Raw genomic sequence first — 9,957 nt, 5'->3', positions numbered from 1 at the left:
CGAGCTTCATGCTCCAAACAGTTGAGAACTCGCTAAGAGGTTCAGTGCTGTTAAACCGGCTGTAGCAAGCTTTCTCTGGCAATGTTATTACAGGGGACATCAGAGCACTATAGCTGTTTACAGCTGCCTGATACATTCCTTGAGCTCACAGGCATGACACAACTGCTAGAAAAAAGCTTCTGACATGGGGGCAGTCTGCTCTCAAACGCTGTGTTGTCGTGCATTCGGTGTTCTGCTCCCATGAAAGAGCGACATTCTTGAAATTGCTCTCATGTTACCAGGGGTGGACAGGGAACCAAAAGAGGCCCGGGAAATAACGTTCAAAGTGGCCCACTTATTACACATTTTCAGCAAGCCCAACTCTTTTCCTATGGGAACATTTGGAAATAAAATAGGTTATCACAGAAAAGAGCGACAGAGGGCAGAGGCCTATGCCGTCACAGATAACATCACAGTTTACATCAAATTACCCATTAGAGTGTGCTCGCTTCGGCAGCACATATACTAAAATTGGAACGATACAGAGAAGATTAGCATGGCCCCTGCGCAAGGATGACACGCAAATTCGTGAAGCGTTCCATATGTAAAAAGAAAAAAAAAAGAAAAAAAAATTACCCATTAGAGTAAAGTCATCTCTTAGTCTATTTCAAGACGTATGAAAAACATATTATAAAGCGATTCATTCATTGAATGTAGCAGCCCGTGGCACAACTGAGCGCAATGAAAGTGCTCCCTGTCTCCAACCCACAGTCTTTTTCTGCACTTGGTTACCCCAGCAAGCAAATCCTCCATAATTATATGTTCTCCCGCCACCCATACAGTGAACTCTCCAAAATTGTAGGTGTAAAGTTATTCCCTTGAATAGACGTAAAGGGAGAGCCAATGATAGGAACTCCAGCTGACCAGCCAGGTTATCCGATGATTTCAGAGTGGCTTCAGATATGAAGATTTGGGCATGGATGGCCTTTTTCAGTTGTGATTGGGCTCATGTATATTTCCCTTTGCTAGAGTGTTCCATGTGAAATCAATATTTGTATGATCATGCTTGAGTGCACGCCACAATCACTCTGATTTGGATAGCCAAATATTATGTGAATAAACTGGGACAAGAGCAGCTATCTTGTGATTTAGATTTCTAAGTATTATTTTCTGAATTCTCTCCACGTTAATGTAATTATCTGTTCCTGCAAATTCCTAAGCATGTTTTTTGGTTGCCCTTTCGAGATCTCTTGAAATAATTGGAGTAAGCATGGCAAAACATTCATTTCGACAACTGAAATACTGCCAAACCAGGAGAGAGAGTGGCCTCACCGTGTGGACAAGTCTCATCTGATTCTGCCAAATTAATTTGCAATATTTGTATGATATATTTGTGACCACTTTGGTGTGGTATTATTCTCTAGGCATTTAACCGTTTTAGCCTCCCACCTTAGAGATGTCTAAATAGTTATTTTCTCTGGTCTATTGGTACCAGCAGGTTCAGCATCTCCGACATAAAGTATCAGTATTAACCTAGAAGTTATAGATCTTCCCAAATTGTTCCATTTTTCCCAGAGCACCAGCGTAGAGAAAGAGGAGTTTGTATCGGCGAGAGTCATGATCCACAAGTAGATTCATTTATGGGGCATTTTCCATACCTTAATACCTTTCTACCCTACATTATCTCTGATTATCTCAACAAAGGGTTCCATAACTAATTGGTAAAGGATAAGGTAGAGGGGAGAAACCTGACGTGTTACAATCTTCAATAACACATTCTTGGAAAAGTCCCATTTGCACCCACCGCCACAACCGGGTCCTAATATTAGCCATGATCTTATTTAATATCTTTGAACACATTCCATATTTGCCTAAATTAATTTCCAATTCACCCTTTCAAATGCGTTCTCAGCATCTAATGTAAGCAAGAGGGATGGATTGGACATTGCCACCCACCTTGTCAACCAAAAGAAGAATTCAGTGAATATTATCCAATATAATTCTCTGTACAATAAAACCGGATTGGTTTGAATCTACTGGGTGAGGCATAAACTGCTCTAATCAAGCAACTGTCATTAGGTGGAGGTTATGCCAACATTTATTTTAATGTCCAGTTTTAGGAGTAATACGTATATGAGGAACATTTTCAGGGATCCGTGTCTGGTTTCAGAATTATCATTAAATGAGTGCCAGATTGATTGCCCCTCTAAATTAATTGAACTTATGTGTGAGCAGCTTTCCTATTTCTGGGTTGAAAGCTTTACCCAAGCTTGCCAGCAGCCCCTTTGGGCTCAGACTCTTAGAGATCCTCCAATTGTTAATTGTTAGTTTTTGGTTATAGTTGGACGACCATCAAAGATGTTGTTCTTTCATCATATTATGCTAAACATCGATATGCTCCCATTTCTCAGACAACATTATAAATATAGTATATGATGATTAGAAGTACAGCGCATTTGCTGAAGTTCAGTAATGTATGCTGGTCTCATGCTTCTTACACTGGATGGGCTCTGGTATTTTTTATGTTGTTTGATGTTTTGATGCCAGGTACACGTGCCTCGAACTTTCAACAAAAGAGAGGCCACCTCGCTAGTAAGGTTAGAGACACATAATTTGCTGGATATTGGTGGGATACTCACATCTGTGGGGGAAGTGCAAACCTAAAAAACAGAAGTCTTAGGAGAATTCAACCTGACTTCATCAGTAATTCTGTTTCAAAAGCAAATTTTAATATAAATAGTAATCATATAAAAACACATAAAAACTAACATAGAAAACTAACTAAAGTGACAAGTGCTTCATAGACAGTGCTTGGTATTCATCATCAAGGAGAAAACTGTATCTCTACTATGAGACCCTATGGGTCTATACAGATACAACTGAGTAGTATCTAAATGAGTATCAATTAACCTTGACGCACTCTAAATATATGGTTACTGAGGCATCACAATTAGAGACATTGTTCAACAAGGGTTTCTATATGTATATATTGTGAGGTTTAATGTTCAGCGAAGAATGAATGTTACAAGTATTCAATAACTGTTTACATGTTGACCTGTACATTTGAGGTTAGTAGAGGTTAGTAGAGTACCTCATAGTAGAGATACAGTTTTCTCCTTGATGATGAATACCAAGCACTGTCTATGAAGCACTTGTCACTTTAGTTAGTTTTCTATGTTAGTTTTTATGTGTTTTTATATGATTACTATTTATATTAAAATTTGCTTTTGAAACAGAATTACTGATGAAGTCAGGTTGAATTCTCCTAAGACTTCTGTTTTTTAGGTTTGCACTTCCCCCACAGATGTGAGTATCCCACCAATATCCAGCGAATTATGTGTCTATAACCTAACTAGCGAGGTGGCCTCTCTTTTGTTGAAAGTTCATTTACGTCAGGTTAAAACCACCCGCTTTTTCTGCTTATACCTGATTTCCCTCCCATTTTTCTACTTAACACGTGCCTCGAAGCCAGTGCCTCACTGATGTGTGGATTGGTGCCCTTCTTACTTATTGACGAGGATGGTTCCCAAACGTCCCTGCACTTTAGTTTTCTCTGTTATCTTGAGGGCTGGGGATAGCTTGTTTGACTGCTCACTAGAGCTGTCGGCTAATTGCTTTTGCCTCTCATGTTTGGTTAGGGAAGCACTCGCACATATCTGATATCATTTAGAATACCCAAATTGAGACATCCTGCTCAATGCCCTTCCCTCTACTCTCCCTCCTCCAAGCTATATACACGTCTCTCTGAGACGGCAAAGTCAACCTTACAGAAGGTAAGAAAGATGCCCCTTCACCCGCCCCCTCCTCCCGGACTTTATTTATACTGTCTGAAACCCCAACCAGGGACAACAACGCAGTATTGTAGTCCTTGTATTCACAATAATGTCTTCTTTTTATCAGCCTGAACCCCCCTAGTAATTGGGATATCCTCTCCAACATATGTTACTGTATCTAACCAGTGTAAGGCCCTCCCAAAATGTTACATCTGGGTCAGAGTTTGTGTTTTCCCAGTATGTTGTGTGACCATGCCCTACATGTGTCCTGTGCTGAACTCTGGTGTCCACCTGCTGTGGCAAGGGTTCAGAACACACATACTCACATCCAATCGACAGATGTAATTGTAACCCACCTAATCCCTGTTTCACATATATGGCTCCCATTGGTCATTATATGTCCGATATTGTCCTTTCCTGCTTCTCTTTGTCTGCCACGTTCTTCCTTCTTCTCTGATGACATAACTGTAGCCCCCTCTGCAATGGCCGCCCAAAGGTGTATGTACATATGTTGTATTTTCTGTTTGGAGAGTTCCTCAGTTATTGGTTTCATTGCCTGTCTCCTGGCCAGAGTGGCTTGCACTAGGTCTTCATACACTCCAATCGAACTCTCCAGACAATGGGCCTCATTACACGGTAGGCGGTGGACCAAGGTGCTATTAGCACCTTGGTCCATGCCGGTAAAATACCGGCACCGCCTTGGAGGCAAGGGGAATTACCGCCCTATTCCAAGGTTGGAGGGGCAGTAATTCCCCCTTCCCCCATTGCCCTTCCCCATTCCCATTTTTGCCCCATAGGGCTCTATGGGAATGGGGAAGGCGCTAATTATGGTGCCGCAAATTGCAGTACCGTAATTAGCACCCTGGTCCCTTTGCGGGTTGGTTTTTACCGCCTGCTAAACAGCAGGTGTTAAAGTACCAACCCGCAAAGGGACCTCGTAGTAGGGCGGTAAGGGTTTACCGGTACCGGTGCCCTTACCGGTACCGGTAAACCCTTACCGCACTACGTGTAATGAGGCCCAATGAATAATGTGTCCCATCTTATTATCCCTGTTGTGTATGGCTTCCTTGGCTGAAAAAACATGTCATTGTTTAGTTTTGGCCATTAGGTGGCATTAGAGGCCCACCTTTAAGCCAAAACTATTGCATTAGAGTGCATCTAGCGAGAAATGGCATATGAGATGGGACACAAACTTGCATGTGTTCTTTGGTTATTTACCCACCGATTAACTGCCCATGGCCATGCCATCCCTAAAGCCATTGACACCCACTTCCTGCACTGCTCCTAGAATCTCTTTGAGCTAACTTTAACACGACGTACCATCAAACTTTGCACTCAAAGGGCCTCATTACGACCCTGGCGGAGTGGGTTTACGCCAGCGTTATTCGCGGCGGACCCGTCCGCCCTACTACGAGTTCCAGTAGCGCCATGGAGCGTTTTCCGCCTGGTTTTTCCGGGCGGAGAAATCCATGGCGCTACGGGACCTTGTTGTTAATTACGCCACCGTATTTTATGGTGGCGCAATTAACGCCTTCCCCACTCCCATTATACCCTATGGGGCAAAAATGGGAATGGGGAAGGGTAAAATGGGGAATGGGGATTTACCGCCCCGCCAAGGTCGGAATGGGGCGGTAAATCCGCCAACCCCCATGGCGCTATCGGCAGCTTTCCGCCGTGCTCAATGGTGCATATTGCGCCACGATTTCCGCCAGGGTCGTAATGAGGCCCAAAGTGCCTTTCAAAGGTTTTCTTAAAGTGGTGTTCTCAGGGCCATTTTAGGCACATTTGGGGCCCTGGGCATGGACATATTTGGGGCTCTCTTCCACCAAACCAAAGGATGTAAGTGATCAAGAACATATGGTCGCCCCCTTCATCCCAACCCCCCACTCTTTAAGTCCCCCTACCCTATTCATTCCTGCTCTTATCAGAATGATATACACACAGCTTTTGAAGGACAACATCAGCAGTCTACAAAGAGGTTGCTTCTGTTCTAGTACAGATACAGGATGTTTATTGCATCCAGGAAGTTATGCAGCCTGGAGTATTAATGCAGGACTGTGTGTAACAGGTACACGTAACTCAGAATAGACAGAGCCATCACATTAGCTGCCTCACAGAATGCAACAATGCTCAAGCATGAATAGAGGAGACCAATTGGAAAGAAGGTGAAAGCTACACATACCACAGCATGGATAGTGAATGCAGATTAGATGCTACCAGGAAGGTGTCTGCATCCAGACAGAATGAGATTAGAAGTGGGACATGGTTTTCAAATAGTGTTGCCATTAGAGATCAAAGGAACAAGTGCCTGTAATGTGCAATATATACATTCACATTAATATAGTTGAAGCAACACTATACCCAGTAAAACCATGAGTGAGGCATTTTTTAAGATCATACCCTGAGTAGGAAATCACTATGAAGGGCTGAGAATTTTGAAAGGTTTAGGGGCTGACAATTTTGAGATGTTAGGGAATACAAGATTAAATGAGATGCCAAGGATCGCACATTGGCTCTGGGGCAAAGCTGGGATTTGTGCCAGCGCTGCAATTTCAGCATTAGATACCTAAGAAGAAAGTTCAAGCAATGGGCTAAACAATGTCATCTGCATGCAAGAAGGCAAACTTGACAGAAGACAGCACAGTAGTGTACGAGATATTACATGCTATGACCAGGAACACTGTAATGTCTGATGGCAAAGCCGGGATCCAAGCATGAATGCTTTGGCTCCAAATTTGGATACTTATTCACCTCTTGGACTAACAGTTTATGCTCATCGTTGGAGGTGATCGCCTAGGTTTTACAGCAACCCATCTGAACGACCCAATTTCTAGACCTTCACCAGACATGTTAGTTTCTATAGCAACCTCTATCTGGGGAAGGGACATTGGTGATAATAGCACCTGTTGTGCTGCACAACCAAGTACATATGCAGGCAGCTTTATAAACTTCAGACATAGGAAAGGCTCAGCCAGCCTTACAGGAATGTGCTATTCTAATCTTGCATATGAACACATATCTCTGCTTAACACACTGAGCTAACTCCGGAACCATTGTGGCACTCAATTTAACAATATGCATTTAACATTTGACTATTGCACATGAACAACATAATGCCCAAAGGAAGGAAAGAATGCTCCAGGAGTTGTGTCGTAAGGAACACACAAACTATGTATACCACAGTGAACACAAAGCATTACTTGATGAATTGATCAAGGCAGAATGTACTTGTCAAAACAGACAGGCAATAGGTTTAGAGCCTCAGAGGCATGCCATACAATTTCATGACATGTGCTATTTAAGTGTGGTGAGCAATGGAATCTAACTTCTTTAGATCCGGCAGCCTTGTGGGGCCCCCCTCCAAGGTGGGGCCCAGGGTAAGTGCCCCTTTTGTCCTCCCATAAAGACATCTCTGGGTGTTCTGAAAGCTGATGACTTAATTTGAGTTGGAGCACTACTGGTGTAATGAAAATGTATTAACCAAGTCTGCCTTCATCCTCTCGATTTATACGCAGTATGCGTGTCCTTCACTGAAGTCCTGTTAAAACAGGTTTGGCTTCTATATAGGTACTAGGCATTTGCCAATTTCCTATATCTATACAAAAGCCCAAACTGTTGGGGTTGTCAACGCGTGCTTACAGTATCACACAGAGATGATTGCTTATTCTATCCAATTGTTGGAACTCAATGAGCCTCATGTCATTCAGATTGAGGTAAAATGGGACTACAATGCAATCATTCATGTTATCCACTGCTGAAGCTTCTTTTAAAAATGTTATTCTCACATTTTCGCTGTGTGCACTATTCTCCAAATCGTTGTATTTTATATAAAGCATTATATTGGAGTCCCTCAGCTGATTAACTCCCGCGACAATCAGGGCATCTCACTGTTAATTAGGCTGATTGCAGTCTCTTTATGAGCAAGCCTCTGACCCAAACGCAATAGTCCTTCGTCATTCTCTGTTATCAATGCTGTTAACTCAGCATCCAGGGTTGAGACTTCTAACTTCAGGGTCGCAGTCAAGTCGTGCTTGAAAGACTGCACCTTGGGCCCAGGTGAGGTCATGCTCCCTTTGCCATCTCTTGGGTTGAAGTCAGACTGCTGGTCAAGGTGGATAACGGAGAGATTCCGGGAACGTTGTCATGCAAGGATTTGTTGTCACTCCAGGCGACTTGGTCATTGTATTTGCAGACTATGCTTGGGTGGGTCTCCACGGGTCCCCCAAAGCCAATGAGGAGTCTCAGCAGGGACTGTGCCCTGTTTTAAATCTTGGCTGGTGAGCAGCACACCCCCAGGAAGTGAATCCCGCCACCCCCTGCTAGCGAGAGACGGTAGATTTCTTGGTTCTTGAGACAGGGATGTGAGCAGGGTCAAATCACACCCTCGGAATGCTGAATTGTCATCCCTGTCCCCTTTCCACGACTCTTTTAGAAATATAACCACTGATCAACTGTCCAGATCAGAGCTTCCTTTCAGTTGCTAGATTTGTCGGTGAGCTAAGGAATGTCATGTTTGCATTGAGGAAATTGCAAACATACTTATTAAAATGTTGCACTAGATATTCATTTTTAACATCATAACTCAAGTTTGGACCTAACACAAACAACTAGTCAGTGCAAATTTAGGATTAAAGGCTTAGACAAAATGTGTGACAAACGATTTAAAAATGATTAAGTACATTTGCAATATGGCTCTGGGACTGTGTCAGATGGGAAGGTGTCCTTGCTAACTTGTGTCAGGCAGGCTTGTGTCTTGGACTGTTCCTTATGAAAAGTTCCTTTCAGCTGATGTTTTGTGTTGGTGGTTCTTAAAGTAGAAGTGATTACCATGGGTTGGCTCGGTGTTTGCTCCCACTCATTTCAGTTTAAAGTATTAGGGCCTCATTACACGGACGGCGGTAAGGGTTAACGGTCACCGTTAATGGCAACGGTGACCGTTAACCCTTACCGCCGTACTACGAGGTCCCTTTGCGGGTTGGAGGAATCAACGCCTGCTTCTTGCAGGCGTTAAGTACCAACCCGCTAAGGGACCTCGGAGCTAATTACGGCACCGCAATATTGCGGTGCCGTAATTAGCGCCTTCCCCATTCCCATAGAGCCCTATGGGGCAGAAATGGGAATGGGGAAGGGCAATGGCGGAAGGGGGATTTACCGCCCCTCCAACCTTGGAATGGGGCGGTAAATCCCCTTTCCGCCAAGGCGGTGCCGGTAATTTACCGGCATGGTCCAGGGTGCTAATAGCACCCTGGATTACCGCCTTCCGTGTAATGAGGCCCTTAGTGTTTCTCTGAACATGAGCTAGTTGGAGGCTGTCCTCTCATGAGGTACTATTTGCATCTCATCTCTGTATTCAAATGTTCACACCGGAAGTTATTCCATGTTCTAACGGGTAGCCTCAATCCCAAGTTTCTAATGAACATATTTTACTATTGCAATAAGAACCGTTTTTTTCTGACTTTCTATTAAATGCAGACACATTGTAAAGAGTGGCCCACACGTTTTAAAATACATAGGGCCTCATTACGAGTATGGAGGTAGCCATGGTGCTATTAGAGACATGGCTGCCTCCATACTGGGCTCCAAAACCGGGTTCTTGCAATGAGGAATTACCGGGTCATTCCAACATAGGAGGACCAGGTAATTCCTCCTTGCAGGAACCCATTCCCATTTGAGCCCCCATAGGGCTCAAAAGGGAATGGGGAGGGAGCTAATAACGGCGCTGGTAAAAACGGCCCGTTATTAGCTCCCTCATCCCCTCGCGAGACCCGCTAAGGACGCCTGGTTTTGCCAGGCGTCCTTACAAGGTCCCGCAAAGGGAACCTCGTAATTGCGCATCCCATATTAATTTCAGGAGCGCAAGCCTCGTAATGAGGCCCATTGATTGTGCTGTAACTTCTGAAAGGTATGGCAACTACAGAATGGCCTGTGACTACCTGGCATCTCCCGCTGATGTGGTATCCGATCAACATGTATGCTATTGCTAAAAGGTCGCCTCTGCTGCGAAAAGTTACCCTGGAGAACACCAATGTGGGCAGAAACTTTCATTGCTTGTCTACTCTTTCCATGTGTGCTGGTCTCGTGACTTCAGGGGTCCCAGGAGCTGCAGAGAGATGCCTTCACAGCTGGCACACGACCCCGCCTGCTGCACTCTTGCCATGCTCCTGGCACAGATGGGCTTGTATCCAAGACAATGGGCCTCATTACA

General features: G+C 44.1%; 1 non-coding gene across 1 annotated transcript; it reads left to right on the top strand.

Moving 5' to 3' along the window:
* Positions 1 to 480: 480 nt before the first annotated feature.
* On the top strand, positions 481 to 587 carry LOC138565200 (U6 spliceosomal RNA). Its single transcript, XR_011301105.1, has one exon. It is a non-coding gene; the product is annotated as a U6 spliceosomal RNA (small nuclear RNA).
* The last annotated feature ends 9,370 nt before the right edge of the window (positions 588 to 9,957 follow it).

This window comes from Ambystoma mexicanum, chromosome 1q (genome assembly GCF_040938575.1).
Source record: "Ambystoma mexicanum isolate Mex_15411 chromosome 1q, UKY_AmexF1_1, whole genome shotgun sequence".
Taxonomy (NCBI): Eukaryota; Metazoa; Chordata; class Amphibia; order Caudata; family Ambystomatidae; genus Ambystoma; species Ambystoma mexicanum.
This window is presented reverse-complemented; position numbering and strand designations above follow the sequence as displayed.